At 44.4% G+C, this 22,622-nt stretch overlaps 2 long non-coding RNA genes across 2 annotated transcripts in view; one reads left to right on the forward strand and one right to left on the reverse strand.

Annotated features, from left to right (window-relative positions):
* The first annotated feature begins 13,474 nt into the window (after nt 1–13,474).
* Nucleotides 13,475–20,019, forward strand: LOC109491498. Its single transcript, XR_002144886.3, has 3 exons — nt 13,475–13,633; nt 15,175–16,373; nt 19,351–20,019. It is a non-coding gene; the product is annotated as an uncharacterized LOC109491498 (long non-coding RNA).
* Nucleotides 18,045–22,622, reverse strand: part of LOC123380131 — a 44,641-nt gene continuing 40,063 nt past the window's right edge. Inside the window, exons 3-4 of the long non-coding RNA XR_006585499.1 lie at nt 20,844–20,951; nt 18,045–18,863 (exon numbers count right to left, since the gene is read on the reverse strand). This is a non-coding gene — a long non-coding RNA (uncharacterized LOC123380131). The remainder of the gene's footprint in view (nt 18,864–20,843; nt 20,952–22,622) is intronic.

Raw genomic sequence — 22,622 nt, forward strand, 5'->3', positions numbered from 1 at the left:
AAATGTCTCTCTGAGTCCTCTGAAGTGGTACAGCCCAAAAGACATCATTTATCTCCCTCAACAAGGCCCACTGAGCCAATATTCTGTGAGCTCAAGAGTTGGCAAAGGGCAGCTGGGTCTGGTCCCATTGTCCCCGGGTTCTTTTTTGCTGAGCTATTTGTTCCAAGTTCCATTCTGCTACCTAGACTGGAAATTCCACACATGCTCAGCTCAAAGGAATGCGGCTCATGCTGACCAAAGAGCTTGCCAGGAAATAGGGAACAACTTTTCATTTGTGGCTTCTTTTCATTTGTGGCTTCCTCTCTCACATCTGGGAGGCAGACTATGCTATTGCCTGAGCTGTTCCACCAACCTTTTCCAGTTGGGGAGCAAATGTTTTCAGGTTACTTTCCCTGGGGAGCCTTGCTGACTTCTACAGGCACCCTGGTTCCTGACCTTTAAAGGTCCAGAGACCTTTTGTTTGGTATGGTATTTGATGCCTTCTTGGTATTTCCATGATTTGTTTGTTGTTTAACCTCATTCATTCATTCACTCACTCATTAATTTATATAAAACATTTTTTTTAATGAGCACCTACTGTATGCCAGGCCCTATGATAGGAATTAAAGACCAGTAAGTCAGAGATAAACCCTACCCTCACAAAGCTTATCATATGGTAATCTGCTACCAGAAACAGACACACAGGTATATGTACATACAACTATAGCCAGTGAAAACCTTGGAAGGTAGGAATGGTGTCGGGCATGAGCCTATTTCATACAGGTCTCCAGTAGTCCCTAATTTTTTCACATGAATAGGGGAATAAACAAAATATGAACTATCTAAAAGTGTTCCTTAAAATTGTTCTCTGTTGGCTTCAGAACACATACTCTGTCACATATAACAAAGAGTTTGACTTTCTCCCTCAACCTCAAGTCCCTCCTTGGCTCATCCTTGACATTAAGGCCCTTGTCAGAGGGTGAATGGAGAGCAAGAGGAATGAAGTCCCAGATGCTAATGGCTAGCCAGAGATGCCTGTTTCCAGACAGACATAAAAGCCTGCCATGTATGACCCTCCATATACACACACGCTTACCATCAAGGCTTGCAAAAAGGAGTTGGACTCAGTAAGCCCACCCCTAATAAATCTGGTCTGTTGTTAGTTATACCACATAAAGTTGCTGCTCTTTGTTTTCGACCTACCCAGATAGCAATCTCATATGGTTCAACCTAATATATCTGAGAATATACACAAAAAGTCCATAAAGAAATGAAGAGTTTGGATCAACCAACCCACCCACCAGGTCATCTCCCTCATGTAATCTCAGGGAGGCAGGGCTGGAATGTGATAACAATTGAATGGTCAGCAACCTAATCAGTTGTACTGTATGGAGAAAGCATGAAACAAGAATGAGAGAGAAGGCTGGAGAAGAGAAAGCAAAAAGAGGTAGGGTAAAGCCCAGAGGCCAGAGCTGACACTTATTATCCACCACTGTCCAGGAAAGAGCAAATGAAACCGGAGCTCATACAGATGTGCCCTGCTGTGAAGTAAAGATGACTCACTAAGCCCCACCCTGATTTGAAAGAAATCTGCCTAGGCCAACTCTTGGGATACACTCGGTAACCAGCCAGCTGATGGGTGATTTGGCTTTCTGATTGCTGATATTGAGAAAAGGGTGCTCCAGTTGAGGGAGGAGCATTCCAGCTATTGAAGGACTAATACCAACTGTTAATGAATACGTGAGTATCTGGTTATATACTTCAGCCTCCTATGTGTTGGATTACTGGGAGTCAGGCTTCTCCAGGCAGCTGAACCTCAGAGCACCGACTTGGCTGTGAAGCAGGTTCAGCTCTGTGGAAAATTCATCAAGGTAAAACTACCCTGGGTGACCTCTTTGAGAGCCAGTCAAGTGACTCTGACATTAAGCAAAACCTTCTGACTCATTTTGATCACAGAGTGCAAGGGATATAATTATGTTCGCAAGGCACGATCATCCTATTTCTGACCCTAACTCCGTTCCTGATCCTATTTCATGACCCAACAAGTAGATGTGAAATTGTCTGGCCCTGGTTACCAGGCCAGTAGGTCAATGGAATTGTCATTCCTACTTGGGCTAAAAAGGGCAAGGAAAGGGTGAGGGTACAGGGAGTGCAAAGAGATCTCCCCCGTGCTGAAGGCAAGATCTTTACTTCCTCTTCCTGCTCTTTACTTCAGGGTCAAGGGCCTACTTTCTGGAGTCAGACCTGGGTTCAAGTAGCAGCTCCGCCTCTTCCTACCTAGCAAGTCTCTTAACTCCTCTGCACCTTAGGTGTTTTCATCTGTAAGGGGGCTGATAAATACACCTGCCTGTGGAGTTGTGTGAGGACTGTATGATGGGACGAATTGAAGACCACTCAGCTCAGTGCCTGGAATTGTCAGCCCAATGAATGTTAGGTATTGTTGTTACTAAGAGTGTTCGCGTTGGGGAGCCTGGGTGTTTCAGTCGGTTAAGCATCTGACTTTGGCTCAGGTCACCATCACAGTTTGTGAGTTCAAGCCCCATGTTGGGCTCTGTGCTGACAGCTCGGAGTCTGGAGCCTGCTTCCGATTCTGTCAACTTCTCTCTCTGCCCCTCCCCTACTTGTGCTCTGTCTCTCTCTGTCTCTCTCTGTCATAAATAAATAAACATTAAAAAAAAGAGTGCTCATGTTATTGCTAAGGCATGTATCATGAATTAGAGTTATATGGGGGTGTTTGCTGACTGTTCCTTTTATCTGTCCTCTTTGACCCTGCTTCTTCTTCATTACTGGGTCTTCGGTGCTATGCCTACAGAGTGCCATCCCCAGAGTAGACAATCACTGAACATTTGTTGGCTGTTAAAAATAGTTTCATGCTTCATGTTTGCAGTTACTATGTATGAAATCACTTAGTATTTTGGCATCTTCTCTCAAATATGATTATGTAGGTTTTTGAAAAAAATGTTTATTTATTTTGCGAGAGCATGAGCACAAGCATGAGCTGGGGAGAGAGAGAGAGAGACAGAGAGAGAGAGAGAGAGAATGAGAATCCCAAGCATGCTCAGTGTGGAGCCCAACAGCAGGCTTGATCTCACGACCCTGGGATCATGACCTGAGCCGAAATCGAGAATGAATGCTTAACTGACTGAGCCATCCAGGCGCCCCTGATCATATAGTTTTCACTCATGCTAAACTCTCTGTGCCCTCAAGATGTCTGGATCAAAATAGCCGTAACAAAGTACCCTGTCTGCCTAGTGACAGACCGAGCACATCTGCTGTCCTGCTACCTGCTGTCCCACTCAGTCTTTTGAGCTGGGGAGTCCCTCTCCCACTCAGCGCAAGCAGAGCAGGACTTTCCGGCCTAGGACTCCCCCGTCCGGGGTTTGAAGGTTGAGCTAGGGGTCTCCTCAGGTGAGCACTGATTAGCCTCCTGTCAAATGATTACACAGAGGAAGAAAGCATTCGATGACGATGACCCAACCTCCTGCACGGACTTAGTCCTAGATGGTATGATTCTGCCATCTGCCGCCCCAATAGTCCCTCCCCACTGGCCCCCGGGGGACCGGTCCATGAGCTAAGAGGCCCTCCCTGAGGAATGCTGGAAGGTTAGAAACTGGAAAACTTTTGTGAGGCTGCCTGGGGCTTTCCCCTTGTTGCTGGCAAATCTCCTTACCGGCATCTGTGGGTCTTGGCCCTGGAGGAGCAAATACCATGTCGTGTATTTGTAAACAACTATAGATTTATGTAACGATTACATGTTATATATTGAGCCTGCTGCCAAACACAGCTCCACGGAGAAGAATTCCACCTGTAAGTTCTCAGCAAAAATGGCCAAGTTAATTAAAGACTCCTAAGGGTGTGGTGTCTCTTCCTCCTCTTGACCCCCACACCCATGGCAAAGCAGCTCAGAGCCCAACTTACCGCTGCTGTCCCCGCCAAACTGCAGCAAATCTGAAGTTGTTCAAGAGTGCTTGTCATAATCTCCCCACCCGATTTCCACATCCCTGGGCCCTTCACATCTCCCAGGATACCCCACACAAAAGGGAACCTCACTGGTGGTGGGGGGGGGACGGGGGTAGAAAATATGAAGCCTGAAAATCCCCTCTTCGATCTTTCTTTTTTTTCTTCCTTAGAGAGAGGGGGCACAAGTGAGCGAGGGGGCAGAGAGAGGGAGAAAGAGAGAAGTGGGGCTCAAAACTGTTAAGATCATGACCTGAGCCAAAGTCAGATGCTTAACCAATTGACTGAGCCACCCAGGCACCCCTCTTCTCTTAACTCTTGAATATGACATTTGGGACAAAATGACCTGGGGTTGCCTGACCAGCCTCATTTGAAGCTGACTCTAAGTATGTAGCTGGACTAATAACCTTCCGGGGTCCCCCAGGATTTTCTGTGCTTTCAGTTGCTGTCCCCAGAGTCCTCTGCCCAGGCCTGCTCTTTCCTGTACTTCCTCCCTGGACCCTGCCTACCTGGCCTCCATCTAGCTCCATCCATGAGACCCGCCGCACCACTGACCCCTCTGTAGATTTGGTGGACACTGGCTTTCTTTTGAAAGACGGTAGGTTGAGTGTTTTATAGGCTTATTTTTACATAGCTTATCTCTTCCTCTAAAGGTTTAAATAGAAAGAAGGCAAAAGGAAAAATACAGGTAGGAAAGGAAGAGGCAGGGAGAGATGAGGCTAGTTCAAAAAATGCACATCCACAGGCTCTGGAAAGTTGCTTTTTAGAGGTCAGGCCAGGGCAAGTTAGGGACTGAGCTTCCTAGCAATTTTCCCAGATGACGTCACAGGAAATTTCTGTCTCAGCCACTAATGACGAAGAAGCTTTCGGGGCCATGGTTAGATTGTTGCCCCAGAACGTCACAGACTTGTGAGTCTGAGTAGTAGAAACAGTTTCATCCCCTTGCATCTAAGAAAAGTCATGCAAAGCTCCCTCAGCTCCAGCCTGTCCTGTATTTCCCCCTCTTTGGATCTTTGCACGGCCGGTCCCTCTTCCTAGAGCGTTCTATCCCCTCCTACTCACCTGAGGAAGTCAACCTGTTCTTTTACGGCTCAGAGGAAAACCCATCCCGTCTTCATGCTCCCAGATGCCCAGGTGGGGTGAAACTGCCTCTCCCCAGCAGCCTGTCTTTGCTCCTCTTAAAGCACGGATCCAAGCCTGTGCAGGTCACCTTGGCATTTGTGTCTGGCTGGCTGCAGATCTTTGGGAGGTCAGAAACAAGGGGATTTTCTTCCTGGGGCTACTTCCTGGGGGGTAGTGCTTTCTCCTAAGTATAAAATCAGTGGGAATCTTCGACCTGAAAACCTCCAGGGACACGGTGACTGGCTCAAACAGTCCCTTAAGATGGAGTAGTTCAGGACTCCATTCCTGGGAAGGAAAGGGTTAGCAGCCTCATGGGTTGCTGAGGCCTCAGGGCCTTCGCCAGGGTCCGCAGTTCTCCAGCAGGGCCTGCCCGTGGCCCTCCACATCCCTCTCACTCCTGGCCTAGGGGGCCCTCTCTCCCAGGCCTGTGTCCCTGGTCCCTGCGGAAGTAGGCTTGTCCCAGGCGCTGCCCTAGGCGCCCCTAGCTCACCTGGTCCCAAAGGGAACTACTGTGCTGTTATTCCCTTACTGCTTCTCATCCTACCCACCCAGCTGTCCTGGGCAGAATCCTAGGGTCTTGCTGGAGTCCTCCCTTAGCCTCCACCCTCTGTCCTCTCAATCACTAAATCCTGTCATTATCCTCCAAACCAGGGTGTTCTTTCTAGTCAAAAAAAAAAAAAAAAAAAAAAAAAAATCAGATTAGGTCATCACTCCTGTATTTAAAACCATTTAATGTCTACCTACTCTCTCAGGATATAGGCTAAAATTCTTAACAGGATTTAAAAATCTTTCACCTGGCCCTTTAGAAATAACAGGATGTGTATAATCTTTTCAAAATCAACAAGAATCCTGACACAGTCTTCATTTTTCCAGCCGTCAAAGCGATTTAAGATTAATGAGGTCTGCATAACACTGATAAAAGGTGATGAACTCATCTGGGCCAAATGGGTGCGAGTTTCAAGGGGATTGTTTTTCTCCCCTCCTCTGCTCCACCTGGAACACTCTCCTTAGGCCACAGCTTGACGTGAGGGGGTTCACTAAGGCAGTCAGGGCTCAGAGGGTGGGTGGGAAGAGGGCTGGAAGAGTCACGTTGATGAGATTCCTGGTAATACCAAAGAAACCCAAGAAAGGCTCACCCCGCCCTCGGAATTCCTATTCTTTGTAGCAGAATGCAACTGTCAGAATTCTTTTAATGGCAAAAAGATTTGGAAGGAATGTAAATGCTCCACAGGAGGGGAATGGTATGTAAACTATAATTGGAATAATGTATGGTCGTTTAAGAGGAAGGTTCCGAAGGCTTTGCGGCAGCATGAAGAGACCACATATGGTGTCAGGTTAAGAGGAGTGTAGACCACTATCTGAGCCCAGAGAAGTGGTGTGGAGATGTGAGGTGGTGACAAAAACAAGGATTTTGTAGCTGGATAGAGCAGACTAGGCATTCAATTCCCATTTCCCCCACTCAGGACTTATGTGATCATTTGCAAGTTACTGAACTTCTCTAGGCTTTGGTTGGTTTCTTCTTCTTTTTATTTTAATTTTAATTTTTTAAATTTTTTTTAATTTTATTTTTAGAGAGTGAGTGAGGGAGAGGGTCAGAGGAAGAGAGAGAATCCTAAGCAGGTTCCATGCTCAGTGTGGAGCCAAACACAGGGCCTGATTCCACAATCCTGGGATCATGACCTGAGCGGAAATCAAGAGTTAGACACTGAAAGGACTGAGCCACCCAGGTGCCCCTCTTCTTTTTTTTAAGCATAAATAATATAAGCTGGATTGTCTTGAGTATTAGATGAGGTAATGCATTTAAAAGTGTCAGACAGAAATCAAATTAGGAGCTTCATAAATACTAGTTCTCTTCCCCATCTCTAAGTTGTGTGTGTATGTATATATTTTTAGTTTCATAAAAAGACGTGAAGAAAATCAATAGCAAGATTCCCAACTGTCTCAGTTACCTACTGCTGTGTAACAAACTGGCCTAACACTTAGTGGCTTAAACAACAACCCTTTCGCTCTATCTCACAATTGTCACAAAAGTCAAAGATGTGTGCAGGTCTCAGTCAGGCAATTCTTCTGTTCCAGGTGGCATGAACTGAGGGATTAGTTCAGTGGTATTCTTCTGGTGACCAGGCTGGTCTGAAGGGTTAAGATAGTGTCCTTATTCACACTAATGCTATGGTGAAGTCGACTGCAAGGCTGGGCTCCACTGGAACTACTGGCTGAGGGGGAATGAATCACAGGGAGAATAATTATAATATGCAAATGTGTGAAGCCCTGAGAGTCTGGAGCTAGTACTTCAAAATGACAAGGTGCTTTGGAGCATCAAATGAAAGAAAGCTCACGTCCGCTTGGGAGGTTCTGAGAAGGCCTTCATACGGACCTCAGTGAGTGTGGGAGAGTTCTGGCCAAGTTGGAATGAAATGCATCTTAGAGGAAATAAAAAAGCACTAGCAAAGGTACCAGTGTGGGAAGACAAGGGACTCATTTGGACACGAAGGAGTAGATACATTTGGAATGAAGTATAGTCACAGGTGTTAAGTCTGAATGAGCCATGCTCTGAAGGACTTTTGAATGCCAGGGCAGGTGAGGTGCTATTTTATTTGCTAGCAGAGGGGAGGTCTCAGTTGGCCTGAGTGAAAAACTTACATTCCTAGAGGGGTCAGGCAAGGAAGATAAATGAGTCAAGTGGTCTAGGTATAAAAATAATGAACCTGGAGGCAGCCACCACTCAGCTTTGGCTCACAGTTGCCTCTCAGATACAGAGCCACTTGGCCAGAACTTTTGATTTTCCCAAGGCGCAAAAACCAAGAATTATTATGTGAAATGTCTCTCTTTTAAAATATTAACAACTGGGGTGCCTGGGTGGCTTAGTTGGTTAAGCATCTGACCTCTGCTCAGGTCATGATCTCACAGCTCATGAGTTCAAGCCCTGCATCGGGCTCTGTGCTGACAGCTGAGAGCCTGAAGCCTGCTTCGGATTCTGTGTCTCCCTCTCTCTCTGCGCCTCCCCTGCTCGTGCTCTGTCTCTCACTCAAAAATAAACAGACATTAAAAAAACCCCGAAATGTTAACAACTAACTTAAAAACTGTGTGCAGGCTAAATAAAACTTGTCTATGGGCCAGAGGAGGCCTACGGGTGGCCATTATCCCATGGCCACTCTCCTTAGGTGTTTGTAGGGCTGAGCTGTGGTGTGCAAGAGCAGCTGGACAGAGGTGGTGGTACAAAGATCTGAGAAAGTCCAGGCCAGAGAACCTAGCTGCTTTGTCTCTCTTTCCATCCTGGCAGAGAAGTCTGAGGGAGTTTATCTCTGAGGTGTTTGCATGGTTTTTTTGGTTTTTATTTTATTTTACTAAAAAAAAAATTAACATTTATTTTTGAGAGACAGAGAGAGACAGAGCATGAGCAGGGGAAGGGGAGAGAGAGAGAGGGAGACACAGAATCCGAAGCAAGCTCCAGGCTCTGAGCTGTCAACACAGAGCCCAACACGGGGCTTGAACTCATAAACTACAAGATCATAACCTGCGCTGAAGTTGGACGCTTAATCAACTGAACCACTCAAGCGCCCCTGGAATTTATTTTTGCCTTTTGGAATCTTCTCGACCCTAGTTTGCCAGGGAATTTTGGATTGGGCCTAGCAGCTGGTTCTTACTTTTTAGGCTTTCTAACTGAGACGTCTTCTTCTATGGCCCATTCCCTTTCAACTGTTAGTGACTTTGTTCCAGGGGTGTGTCCTTGTGTAAGCATTCTGTATGTTTGTGTGTGCATGCATGTGTGTGCAGGTGTGTGTGCTTGTGTGTGTGTGAGAAAGAGTTCTTCCTTCTGAAGGATTTTCTCAAGAAAAAATAGCATACCTTCTGCGCTGAGCTTTCTGAACTGGCAGGAGCTGACTGTTACAGCCTTGGGGTGAGCCACTGACTGACCTCATCAACTTGGTTGACTACCTTAGACCCAGAGATTATTAGCAAACTACGGTAGAGGAGAGTGTTCCACCACCTTGTATCTGTGCAATGGGATGATGGGTAACATAGTGGAAAAATACTACAGTCAGCAGAGCTAGATCAGAGTGTCTTATTTGCTAGGTGACCTTTGTCAGGTCACCTCATCTCTCTGTATTTCAGTTCCCTCATCCATAAAATATATCCAGAAATATTGACTTCCCAGGGATCGTGAGGATTCAGTGAGATCATGGATGCCAAAGTGCCTGGCACCTCATTATGCTGGATCATAGATGAGAGAGAATGAAGGTATCAGAGCTAAGGAGATGTGGATTTAAATCTTGACTCTACTACTTATAATAACAGCTACGTGAGTTCAGTAATTATTATGTGTCAGACTGTGCATTGTCTTTTAAAGATTTTGCAACAACTCAGCATAGATGGAGGCATGATTATTATCACCCTCACTTTACAAATAAAGAAACAGGTACAGAGAGGTTAAATAACTTGTCCAAGGCCTCCCTCCCAGGTAAGTGGTGAAGCCAGGCTATCTGATTTCAGAACCCTACATTTTCTAGCTATATGAGTTAAGATAAGCACTGTTACCTTTCCGATCCCGTTCCTATAGCTATAAAATTAGGAAATCTTTGTGAGGATTAAGAATAATGTGTATAAAATGCCTATCATAGCAAATGCCTGGCATTTCATGGATATTTCCTGTTTTTATTAAATGCTCGGTGTTATGGTTTGAACTGTGTTCTCCCCAAAGATGGAGTCCTAACTCCCAGTACCTGTGAATAGGACCTTATTTGGAAGTGGGGTTTTTACAGATGATGAGGTTAAGATGAGGTCAATTAGGATGGGAGATTTGGGCAAACAGAGGGACACACAGGGAGCATGCCATGTGAACAGGAAATTGGGGTGATGCCAGAGATGGACAGCGAACCACCACAATCTAAAAGAGGCGTGGAACAGATTCTCCCTCACAGCCCCAGAAGGTAGCAAACCTGCTGACACGTTAATTTTGGACTTTTGGCTCCAGAACTCTAAAAGAATAGTTTTCTGATATTTTAAGCCACCCAGTTTGTGGTACTTTGTTATGGCAGCTCCAGGAAACTAATGGCTTGCACGTGTTTCTTGTATCTGTATCTATCTTCCAGGTGTCTTTGGGTCTCTGGGTGCACACAGTAGCCTGCCCAGATGCGCTGGGTGCCCTGCATGTGTGGAGCCCAAAGCCTGCCTGTAGACAGAGTCAGTGTAAACCATACTAGACTGAAGGAGGAGCCAAGAGAGGCTTTTAAGGTGCCCACCCTCCTGTTGTGCTCCCCTGGACTAACGTGATGTCTTCAAAACCCGTCCAGAAGAAGGTGCTTGTGAATAAACTAGCCTTCCTAAGTAAGTTAAAAGGTAAAATCTCAAATACCTTGGTGCTGGTTGGAAAAAAACGTAGGTCAAGTCTCCCAGACCCTCATAAAACCATCTGCATGTTCTGCAGACATATGCATCCCATGCATTGTTTTCTGCATGCAGACATTCATGTTGTCAGAGATCAGGGGATACTTTCCAGTATAGAAGGCTGTTTAAGCAGCCTGGGTAAGCATCTCAGGCCTTTTGGGAAATCATGATGGCCTCAAGAGCATTTGGAAATGGAGAGTTGGGAGGACCTTGGGAGCCCAAGAGATTCATTGTTAAAGCTTGGAAGATAATTAGAATTGAACTGAGCTCCCCAACAGCAAGCAGGGGCCATGCGCAGCACTGCTCTTCAGGAACTCTAGAAGCAAAATTCCCTCAGGTTGATTTTCAGGAAGGTAAAGGAAGTCCCCAAACAGAAAGATTATCATGGCTATTTCAAACAGGGTGGAGAATATGAACATGCTCCCTGTTTCTGTTACCTATTTGGGTGTAATAGGCCGCCTGTTTAAATTATCTATTGGTGTTTAACAAATTGCCCCAAATTTAGCACCTTAAAATAACAAATACTTATTATCTTATATAGTTTCTGGGGCATCAGGAATTTGGGATCAACTTGCCTGGTGGTTCTGGATCAGGGTCTTTTACAAAGTTGTGGTCAAGTGGTCAGCTGGGGCTGTGGTCATTTGATGGCTTGACTGGGGCTGGACGATCTGTTTCCAAGACGGCACATCACATGCAGCTGCGGTAGGAGACTTCAGTTTCTAGCTCACTGTTGTCCAAAGGCCTCAGTGCCTTATCAGGAGTGTAGGGTGACCAACCATCCTGGTTTGCTCAGGACTGAGGGGGTTTCAGAATGAGACTCTCAGTCTAAAACCAGGAAAGTCCTGGGCAACCTGGTGACGAGTTGGTCACCTTATGTAGATTTCTTTCCCTGGGGCTGCTCACAACATGAAGAGTGATCTGAGAGAGTGACTAAGACAGAAACAACAAGATCTTTTATAATCTAATCTTGGAAGTCACATAACACCCATCACTTCTGCTATATTCTGTTTGTCACACAGACAAGCCCTGGTACAATGTACAAAGTGACTATAAAGGGTGTGAACATCAGAGGGTGGGGATCATTGGAGCCATCTTGGAAACTAGCTACTACATTATCCCAAAAGTCAGTGGCTTAAAGCAATCACCATTTTAGTACCTCTTATGAGTCTGTGGGTTAACAGGGCTCAGCTGGGTGGTTCTTCTGTCCCATAGGTTGTTGGTTGGAGCTGAAGTCACCTGGGGCTTAGTTGGGCTAGATTTCCAAATGACTCATTCACACGGCTGGCAGTTGGTGCTGGCTATTAGCTAGGGGCTCAGCTGAGGCTACCAACAGGAGAGTCTTGGTTCTCCTCCACAGGGCTTGTGCTAGGTTCTAAGAGAATGTCCCAAGAACAAGCATGTAAGAGGAAGGAAATGGAAGCTACCAGTCCTCCTAATGCTTGAGATCAGATATCCTCAAACATGCTGTATTCTATTGGCCAAATGAGTCACAAGAACAGCCTAGACTTAAGAAAAGGGGAACTAAACACTACTTAAAAATATATTTTTTAATCTTTTAATGTGTATTTTTGAGAGAGAGAGAGAGTGAGCAGTAAGGGGCAGAAAGAGAGGAAGACACAGAATCCAAAGCAGGCTCCAGGCTCTGGAGCACAGAGCCTGATGCGGAGCTTGAACTCACCAACCGAGAGATCATGACCTGAGCAGAAGTTGCATGCTTAACCGACTGAGCCACCCAGTGCCCCTATTTTTTTTTTTTTTAAGTAATCTCTATGCCCAACATGGGGCTTGAACTCATGACTCTAGTTCAAGAGTTGCATGCTCTACTGAGCCAGTCAAATGCCCAAACACTACTTCTTGATGTGAGAAACAGCATATGTTTATAGGGAGAGGAGGAATTATTAGGGGCTATCACACTCCCTAAAGATTTTACTTTTGGGTTTCTCACTGGAAAATGTACAAAATCCCGAGAGGTGGAGAGGTGTGCCAACCACTCTCAAATTCCTTGATCTATAATGTTGGCTTTATTTTTTAAAATGTTTTTTAATTAAAAAAATTATGCAAGTAACTGTGTAATGATATTCACTAATAAGAAATTAGAATATACAGATAAGCACAAGAAAATACTCCCTGTATTTCCAATACCTAAACACAATACTGTATAATTTTAGTACATAGCATCCTAGAATTCTATGCAAAAATAGTTTTATTTTACAAAAATAGAACTAGTCTGTACCTGTTTTAGAACCTGCCATTTTCATTAAAACTACAGTGTGAACATCTTTCTGGGACAGTTAACATAGAGCTACATCAGTTTAAGCTTTGTGGAGTGTTTCATTGTATATCCACCAATAAAGATTCTTTTTTTTTTTTTTAATTTTTTTTAATGTTTATTTATTTTTGAGACAGAGAGAGACAGAGCATGAATGGGGGAGGGGCAGAGAGAGAGGGAGACACAGAATCGGAAGCAGGCTCCAGGCTCTGAGCCATCAGCCCAGAGCCTTACGCGGGGCTCGAACTCACGAACCGTGAGATCGTGACCTGAGCTGAAGTCGGACACTCAACCGACTGAGCCACCCAGGTGTCCTGGTTCTTTTTTATTTTAGGTTTATTTATTTATTTTGAGGGAGAGAGGGGTGAGGAGGGGCAGAGAGAGAGGGAGAGAGGGAATCCCAGGCAATGATAGTGTGGAGCCTGATGTGGGGCTCGAACCCACAAACTGTGAGATTATGACCTGAGCTGAAGTTGTATGCTTAACTGACAGAGCCACCGCCCACACCTCCCCCCCGCCCCAGTCCACCATGAAGATTCTTGATTGCAACAACAGCAACCAAATCTGGCTAACTGAATCAATAAAAGAGGAATTTTTTGTAAGGGTGTATAATAGTCCACAGAATCTATTATATGTTAGTTTAGTGTTCTATTTGCTCTTGTAGTATAGCAATTCATACAACTTAGTGGAATAAAGCAATTGCCACTTTAATATGCTCATATAGTCTGTGGGTCAGGAATTCTAACAGGATACAGCAGGGATGATGTCACAATGTCCAGGACCTCAGCTGGGAACTGAAACTCACTCAAACTAGGAGTGAGATGAAAAGCTGGTGAAGGGGGAGGGTAATGGAATCATCTGGAAGCTTCTTCATTCACACGTTTGGAGCTTTGGCTGGGATGACTTGAATCCTGGGCTGAGGTAAACTCTTGTCCAGAGGGCCTATACATGGCCTCTCTGTATGGCTTGGCTTCCTCACAGTGTGGCAGTCTCTGGGTAGTCTGACTTCTTACAGGGTGGTTCAGGAGCTAGTGTTCTACTAAGCAGGGAGAAAGCTGTGTGGCCTTTCATGACCTAGCCTTGGGAGTCACTTTCACTGTAGTCTCTTGATCTAAGTGCTCACAATCCTGCCCTGATTTGAAAGGAGGAGACATAGGCTCTCCTTGTCAATGGAAGGAATGTGACCATATTCTAAAGTCACCGTAACTAGGATAAGCTAAGCTGCTATAATAATAATATAATATAATATAATAATAATTAAGTAATTATTATTATATTAAATAATATAATATATTATATTAAATATATATTAAATATATTATTTTATATTAATATAAAATTAATTAATTAATTAATATTTATATATTTTTATATAATATAAAATTAATATAAAATTAATATAAAATAAAAATAATATAAAAATATTTTATATTAATATAAAAATATATTAAATATATATTAAATATTATATTAAATAATATAATATAATAATAATTTTAAAAAAAGGCCCAACTTAGAGAGGCCTTAACGAATAAAAGTTTATTTCTCTCATATATATCAGTTCCAAGCTGAGTTGTTTAGGTCAGTGAGGCAGCTCTGTTCCACCAGACACTTGCCTATACGTCGCTGGAATCTAGGCTCCACTGCCAACATGACAGTCTTGAAAATCACTAACTGTCCTTGTGCCTTTGTGGGCAAAGTCTCAGGCAGGAAAATCTCACTGGCCACACTCAGCTTACATGCTTATACGTTGTCTATATGTTGCCTTCCAGGGAGCATAAGTGGGCCTATCTGCCGCCTTTTGGCCTCTGTAGTGAACAGCAGGGGTGTTTATTTCCTATCTTAGAGTTTCCCCCTAAGAGGGAGGATGATCAGGTCCTAGATACGCTAAGAGCAAAAACCATCCAGTAGAATATGAGTGTGTCATATTTCATTCCCTATTGATAGACATTTAGTTTGATAGCATGTTATTGTAACATGTTTTCTACAAATATCTTTGAATACTTGTAAGATTTTTTTCCCTTTGAGATAAATTCCAAGGAGTCATGTCGGTTTCTGATCTCTGCATCAGACTGGCAGGATCCCGTTGAAGACAGCAACTCTCTCTTTTTTTCAAATGACAGATGGCAACTGGGGAATTTGTATAATAAGCCTGGGAGAAAAAGTGGAGAGATCCAGCATGCACTATCCAGGGTGTCCCAGGATTAGGTGTTGGTGTGTCCATGATCATAACTCAGTCTTGTTTTTGGAGCACTGCGTGAAGAGCTTCATATATACCACCTCAGTCTTCACATCAATCTGATGAGAAAGGCATTATCTTCATGTGGTAGATGGAGAAGTTTAGGTTCTAAGAGATTAAGTAATTTGTCCAAGGCCTTAGAACTAGGGTTTAATCCCAATCAGTGCTTTGAACCACTTCCTCCCTCTTGAAACATTTGATCTTGGGTTACTCCTTCTTGTAGCCCAGCTGCTATATTGTGGGAAGCCCAAGCCACATGAAGAGGCCATGTATAGGACATTTCAGACAACAGGCCCAACTAAGCTCCCACATGACACCAGCATCAGCCACTAGCCATGTGAGTGAGCCAGCTTGGATTCTTCAGCCCAGTTGAGCCCCCAGATGGCTGTAGCCTCAACAGACAACAGATGGAGCAGAATTGCTCAGTTGAGCTTAGTCAATCCAAAGACCAGCGAGAACTAATAAAATGGTTGTTGTGTTAAGTCACTACGTTTTGGCAAGATTTGTTACATAGCAATGGATAACCAAAACAGGTGGGGAGTTACTCATTCTTGGAGGAGTCCCACAGAGCCTGAAGAGTGGTTTTCTGCTCTGAGGGTGTAACTGGGGTAGGGGGCTTTTGATGATCCTTGATGAGTTCATTGCACTGGATTAGGCCTGTATATAACAGTTTTCCTTGCCCCAGCTGGGAAAAACCTCACTGAGTCACAAGGCTGGGAGGAGAAACTATGTGTGAATGAGTTAACAGAAATCTGGGCAAGATTCCCAAAGTAAATAATGTTGATTCTCAGCACAAGGAAGGCATTGCTTAACGCTGCTAAAACTTGCATAAATAGTCATTGCTTTATGACTGATCTGCTATATTTTCAAATTTCAAAAAAGTAACCATAATAACCATCATTAAAAAAAAATAACAGCACTTGGAAATGCTTAAACACTGTGCACAGTTTCTGAGGGGCCTAAGAGGGTCCTTATCCTTTGAACTTCATAGTCTTGTGGGAAAGAAGTGGTGCCAATATGACCTTTGGGTAGCCCCAGTTGGCGTTTGGATCTCAAAGCAAAATCCAATGCCTCTCTTCCACTTAAAGAGCAAAGGAGAAAGTCACCACAGTTCAGCAAGATAGTAGCTGTTTGGCCTCATTAACTTAGGCATGTACCCTCGGCTCCCTCACCTCTCAGCCCTTTCTAGTCTAGTGGGTCTCCAACAGGGGGACATCAAAATACATTTGGAAGTATGTAAAAAAAAAATTTCAAATACTAGGGTTCCTCTGAAAAAGATTCCCATTCTGTAAGTCTGGGGTGGGAATCCCAGAATTTTCATTTTCATGAGAACCAGATGATTTTTGCACAGATGGGCCCCATATGCATCTGGAAGAGGGCTGCAACCTCAGGGCTTCCATAAAAGCATGGAATGGAGATGGGGTGAGTCTTCTCTAAGCCAAACCTCTGAGGACCTGGATGGATCTGGGAAGCAGGTCAAGATGGGATCTTTGGATTCTAAGCCAGGAAGGATCCAACAAACCTATCTGGAGCAACAGGTTTCACACTGTTCTTTTTTAGAGCCCTAGGATTTTAGAGGTGCCATCACCTCATCCTGACAGTTTCTCTTTAATCTTGTTTTGTTATGGTAGGGTTCCAAGAAAGATTTCATTATAAATAGTTTTTTTTTAATGTATATTTATTTGTGAGACAGAGACAGAGACAGAGACAGAGACAGAGACAGAGACAGAGACAGAGAGTGAGTGGGGGGACGGGCAGAGAGAGAGGGAGACACAGAATCCGAAGCAGGTTCCAGGTTCTGCGCTGTCAGCACAGAGCCCAATGCAGGGCTCGAACTAACAAACTGAACTGTGAGATCATGAGCCAGGGTCAGACACTTAACTGACTGAGCCACCCAAGCGCCCCCCTCCTTTTCTTTAAAATAATTTTAATGTTTATTTATTTTTGAGAGACAGAGAGACAGAACACGAGCCAGGAGGGGCAGAGACAGAGGGACACCCAGAATATGAAGCAGGCTCCAGGCCCTGAGCTGTCAGCACAGAGCTTGACGCGGGGCTCAAACTCACAAACTGAACCATGAGATCATAACCTGAGCCAAAGTCAGACACTTAACCAACTGAACCACCCCAGGTGCCCAGAAGAAATAGTTTTATTACTAAATGCCCTCCCTGCTTAAAAAAGTTCCCATGTTGGTGAGATCAAAGAGCAAACAGAACCTTCAAACATCTATGGTGGGAATGGAAAATGGTACAACCACTGTGGAAAATAGTTTAGGGTTCCCAATCACTTAAACATACAATTATCATATGTCTCAGTCTGCTCGGGCTTCTATAACAAAATGCCATAGACTAGGTGGCTTAAATAACAGACATTTATTTCTCACTGTTCTGGAGGCTAGGATTCTGAGATCAGGGCTAGGTTCTTGGTGAGGACCCACTATTTGGCTTGCACTTGGCTGCCTCTCACGGTATCCTCACATAGGGGTTGGGAAGGAGCTCTAATCTCTTCCTCTTTTTGTAAGGTGCTAATCCCATGATGGGGGCCTCACTCTCATGACCTCACCTAAACCTAATTACCTCCCACAGGCCCCACCTCCAAATACCATCACATTTACTGGGGTTTAGGCCTTCTTTTGGGAGGACACAAATATTTGGTCCATCATATCATGTGGCCCAGCAATTCTACTCCTGGATATATACCCTAAAGAGTTCAAAACAGATTCCCAAGCAGATTCTTGTACACAAACGTTCGAATGTTTGACTATTCACAATAGCCACAAGGTGGAAACAACCCAAACGTCCATCAATTGATGAGTAGATAAAAAGTAGTACATCTGTACAATGGAATATTATTTAGCCATAAAAAGAAATGAAGTGCTGATAAACATGAATGAGCCTTGCGAACACTGTGCTAAGTGAAAGAAGCCAAGTCAGGAAAGGCCATGTTATTGTATGATTCCATTTGTATGAAATGTCCAGAACAGGCAAGTCTGCAGGGGCAGAAAGAAGATTAGTGGTTGCCAGGGACTGGAGGGTGGGGGATAATGGGGGGTTAAGCAGGGGGATAACCTGCTTAATAGGTACGGGCTTCTTTTTGGGGTGAGGAAGATGCCTTGCAACTAGAGAGTGGTGATGGTTGCACCACACAGGGAATGTGCCAGATGTCAGCAACCACAAATTTTATGTTACATGAATTTTATTGCAAGAAGAAGAAACAAATCCCAATCAACAGATTTAGACCAGCCGTCTCGTTTTTTGCGGACAAGGAAGCTGAGGTCAGAAAAGGGGAATGACCTGGTGAGATCACCCAGCCTGTCGGGGGTGCAGCCACGCTGTTGACCTTCGGCCTGCCACAGCAGGCTGCTTCTCTTCCTCAGCACACTTGCTGCTGTCCTGAGCTGACGATTCAGATGCATGCCACCCCATAGTTTCTGCAGCCTCCCATGCAGAGGTCCGTCTTCCGTACCCGCAGAGCTCGGCCGGCCTTCCTTCTGGCTACTTCCAGGGCCTGCTCTGTGCGAGGGTGTCAGTGGAAGACAAACCCGTGCCCAGCATACTTGAGCAAATCTTCCCAAAGGCTTCACCCCCAGCTGCTGCCTTCTGACTGGGTCTATAAGGGTCGGGTGGATTGGATTCCTTACATTGCAGACATTGCTCAGTTTCCCAAACTCCAGCTGAGTCGTCTGAGGAGCTGCCGGTGGTGGTCCTGGGGCTGGCTAGGATTAATCCCAGCCACATGCATGTGTGTGCAGTTGGCTCTCCTCTCTGGCTGTGGGACCACATGCATCTGTCACATGGCAAATGCTTAACGAAGGTTCACCCGTGCTAGCGTTCCTGTCTTGGGGTCAACCCGGGACTGTCTTTTTCATTTTAGTTCAGGGTTCAGGAAAAGCCCTGAGTTTCCTCGGTGTCCCTGAGAATAAAAGACTCACGGTAAGCTTGTATGTGAAGTGAGAGTCATTTCCTCTGGTCACTGAGATGGAATTATTCACCATTCTGGAAGTGACAACAGAAGGCGGTAACTTATTTGCATTCATCTGCATTATGTGCAAATGTTGGAGGTCAGGTCTTCTGGAACAATGCCTCCAGCCCCTTCCCTAGTGTCTCAGAAAATTACTAAGTCTTTTGGTTTGTCCCAGATCCTGACCTTTCCTCATATCGCTTAGTTATGGCCTCCAAACTTATCATGGATTTTTAAGAAAGTGCATTAGCATACAAAGGGGCAATTGCAGAACTCTAGTGAGTTCTAGTGGCTCTGGAAATTTACTGAACACAGCAGTTGAAAAACCTGGCTGAGAAGGGAAACTTAGCCCTGCCCACTTTCGTCCAGGACCTGCTTCAGGATGGGAATGCGGAGGGCGGATTTCCTCAGGCCTGACAAGGTGATTCTCTTCTTTCAGGCTCGGAAGATTATCTAACACCCGAAATTTGTACTTGGAGATTGGCTTCGCGCAGCAGGGATGAATGGGGACACTAAGGAAGACTGCAGAGCAGCAGTGGCTGCAGTTTCTAAACTGCCATTTGGGACAAAGTGGCAAAGGAGAAAATTTTTGCAATGCTGTGGTTTAGAGTGAATATTTAGAACTCAAGGCTGAGGGCGACCTTGGTGGTTGTGTGTGGTTTCTGCACTGTGGGGACATAAATGCCTCATTTATGGATGCAGACTTTGTCCAGCTGGGAAAGGTCTCCCAGCACAGGGAAGTTGAGGAAATGCTGCAGTCTCCATTCCTCATTGGTGATTTCAAAGTGTACAACCCTGCTCAATGCTCTGAGAAGTCCTGCAGGAAAGGAACCTGCTTTAGGGTTTTTGACCCTGTGTTTCCCAAAGTTATTTGACCTCAGAATTCTTTTTCCCTCTTTATAACCCTCATTTATACTCTGTGAAAGCCACGTTTCCAACAACCCACTTGGAAAATGCTATCCCAATGTCCAGAGGAACTGGTTCTCACCCTTAATGCCTCACGGTGAGCAGTGATGGGGATATTCTGGCAGGACACATGATGTGGAATCCTGCTGTGATAAACCAGGAAATAAAACTGTGTATTGTGCCTGTTGGGCCCCTTCCCATACTGAGATATTGTGATTCTCTCTGCAACAGTAACAAAACCACTGACATGTACTGAGTGGCGTGGACTAGGAGCTTTTCCTACGTCATCCGTGTAATCCTCATCAACTCTATTACCCCCATTTTGCCAGTGAGGAAATTGAGAGCCAGAGAGGTTATGTGAGGAGGTTACTGAGTCACATCAGTAGCAGAGCTAAGATTGAAGCTGAGGATGGCGGGACTCCACACTGGCATTCTCCCCTCAAACACCGATGGTGGGAATAGAAAAAGGTGCAGTCGCTGTGGAAAATAGTTGGGCAATTCCTTAATAAGTTAACCATGGGGCGCCTGGGTGGCGCAGTCGGTTAAGCGTCCGACTTCAGCCAGGTCACGATCTCGCGGTCCGTGAGTTCGAGCCCCACATCAGGCTCTGGGCTGATGGCTCGGAGCCTGGAGCCTGTTTCCGATTCTGTGTCTCCCTCTCTCTCTGCCCCTCCCCCGTTCATGCTCTGTCTCTCTCTGTCCCAAAAATAAATAAACGTTGAAAAAAAAATTAAAAAAAAATAAGTTAACCATGGAATTACCATGTCTTAGTTTTCTCGGGCTGTGTATAACTAAATACCACAGCCTGGGAGGCTTAACCGATGATATTTATTTCTTACATTTCTGGAGGCTAGGAAGTCTAAGATCAGGGCTGGGTTCTGGGTGAGGGCCCTCTTCTGGCTTGCAGATGGCCACCTCTCATTGCGTCCTGCCTGTGTCATGCCACAAGTTGCATTTTTGAGGCACTATTTCCAGAGTGTCTGATTCCCATCAGGAACTTTTTTGGACATTGGAAAATTCACTCACCTTAGGGGATTTTGTTTTCCTCCTCCATGGATTTTATTTCTCCTGGATTTGAAATACAGCTCTGATATTTACTGGTTGTGTGACCTTGCTAGGCCTCAGTTGTATCATCTGTAAAATAGGATAATAATCTCATTTGCCTCCTTCTGAACTTTTCTTCTTTTACTTCTTCCTTTCCTCCTTCCTTCTCCCTTAATTTCTTTCTCCCTTGTTTTATTTTTCTGTTTTTCCATAAACCCTAACCTCTGGTGTTAATTTTCCCCTGGAAGAGCCTTGAAACCCCATCGTGGATCCTCCCTAAAGTGGCTTGAGAGGTACTGATGGTTTGTCAATAACAGAGCAAGAGAGAAGCAGCTGCTGTTTAATTCCATGCCAGCCAGTGCATTCTGTGCTCTGCATCTAGAATAGGGCAGTTTCCAAGGTGACCGCGACTAGTGTGTGAGGACAAGGTGAGGGCCTGGAATTATGAGCTGCCAAACTCGTAAAGAACACAGGCTTCCTCTGAGCCACTCGTGGCCCGCTGCTCGCCAACCAATTTAGCAACCGACTTGCGGCAAAGTATTCCCACAATGTTTAGTGATCAGTGCATCTATAAATAGGATTGTAAGAACAATTTGGATAGATGCTAATATATGGGTTCAGTCTCTGAGTGACTAAACCTTGAGTTGTTTTGACCTCAGAGAGCCATCAAAAATCTTCTACAAGGAACAATTCTACAGTCATCTGTGGCAGATGTTTTGTTCCTCTTCAACATGTCCTTGTGTGTATAATTTACTAACATGATAATAACGTGCTGCCTGGCACTTTGCAATTTACAAAGTGCCATCACACACTTTTCATGTGATCCTTGCAAGACAAGCATTATTACTGAGGTTCAGGGAAGACAAGTAACTTGTCCCTAGGACATACCTATTGTGGGGTGAATGGTGTTGGGGAAAGGCAGGGAATGGGGAAGCTGGTGGGGGTAGTAGAGTCCGAATTTCAGACAAGGACTGTGCGGCTTCTAAACTGATCTTTTCTTATTCCACTAAATCCTATTTCCTGGCTTAAAAGTCTTGGAACAATAATTTCCTCTCCTGTCCTCAGAGGGGACAGCATGTTGGGGTCAAGTACCCCAATCTCTTCTTTGATTACTTTTGAAAAAATATTTTATTTATTTATTTTTTTAAGTAATCTCTACCCCCAACATGGGGCTCAAACTCACAACCCCAAGATCAAGAGTCACATGCTTTACTGACTGAGCCAGCCAGGCCTTCCTTCTCCTTTGGCTACTCTGCATTAAAAGTAGGCTTGCCAGACTTAGCAAATAAAAATACAAGATGCCTCCTTAAATTAAATTTTAGACAAACAATAATTTTTTAGTATAAGTATGTCCCATGGTGTATTTCATTTGGCAACCCTAATTAAAAGTACTTGTTATTAAAACTTTTTCCTTTAAAATATGTGAATTACCTATAGGAAATTTTGAAAAATCATATAAGCAAAAGGAAGAAAATATAAATTACTCCTAATTTTACCATGGGGTAATATTAATAATTCAATATTAACTTAATATTTTGATACATCTACTGTGACCTTTTTTCCCATGCATGTACTTATATGCATAAATTCCTTTTTTAAAAATAGAAAATGAGATTTACTGAATATACTACTTCAGAAATTTCTTTTTCCTCACTCAGTAATATGTCATGAACATCTTTCCATGTCCTTATGTATTCTGTAATATTCAAACCTGCAAGGTTATCAATTGGATAGCATGCTGCCTTTAGCTATCTCCCTATA

This window comes from Felis catus, chromosome C2 (genome assembly GCF_018350175.1).
Source record: "Felis catus isolate Fca126 chromosome C2, F.catus_Fca126_mat1.0, whole genome shotgun sequence".
NCBI lineage: Eukaryota > Metazoa > Chordata > Mammalia > Carnivora > Felidae > Felis > Felis catus.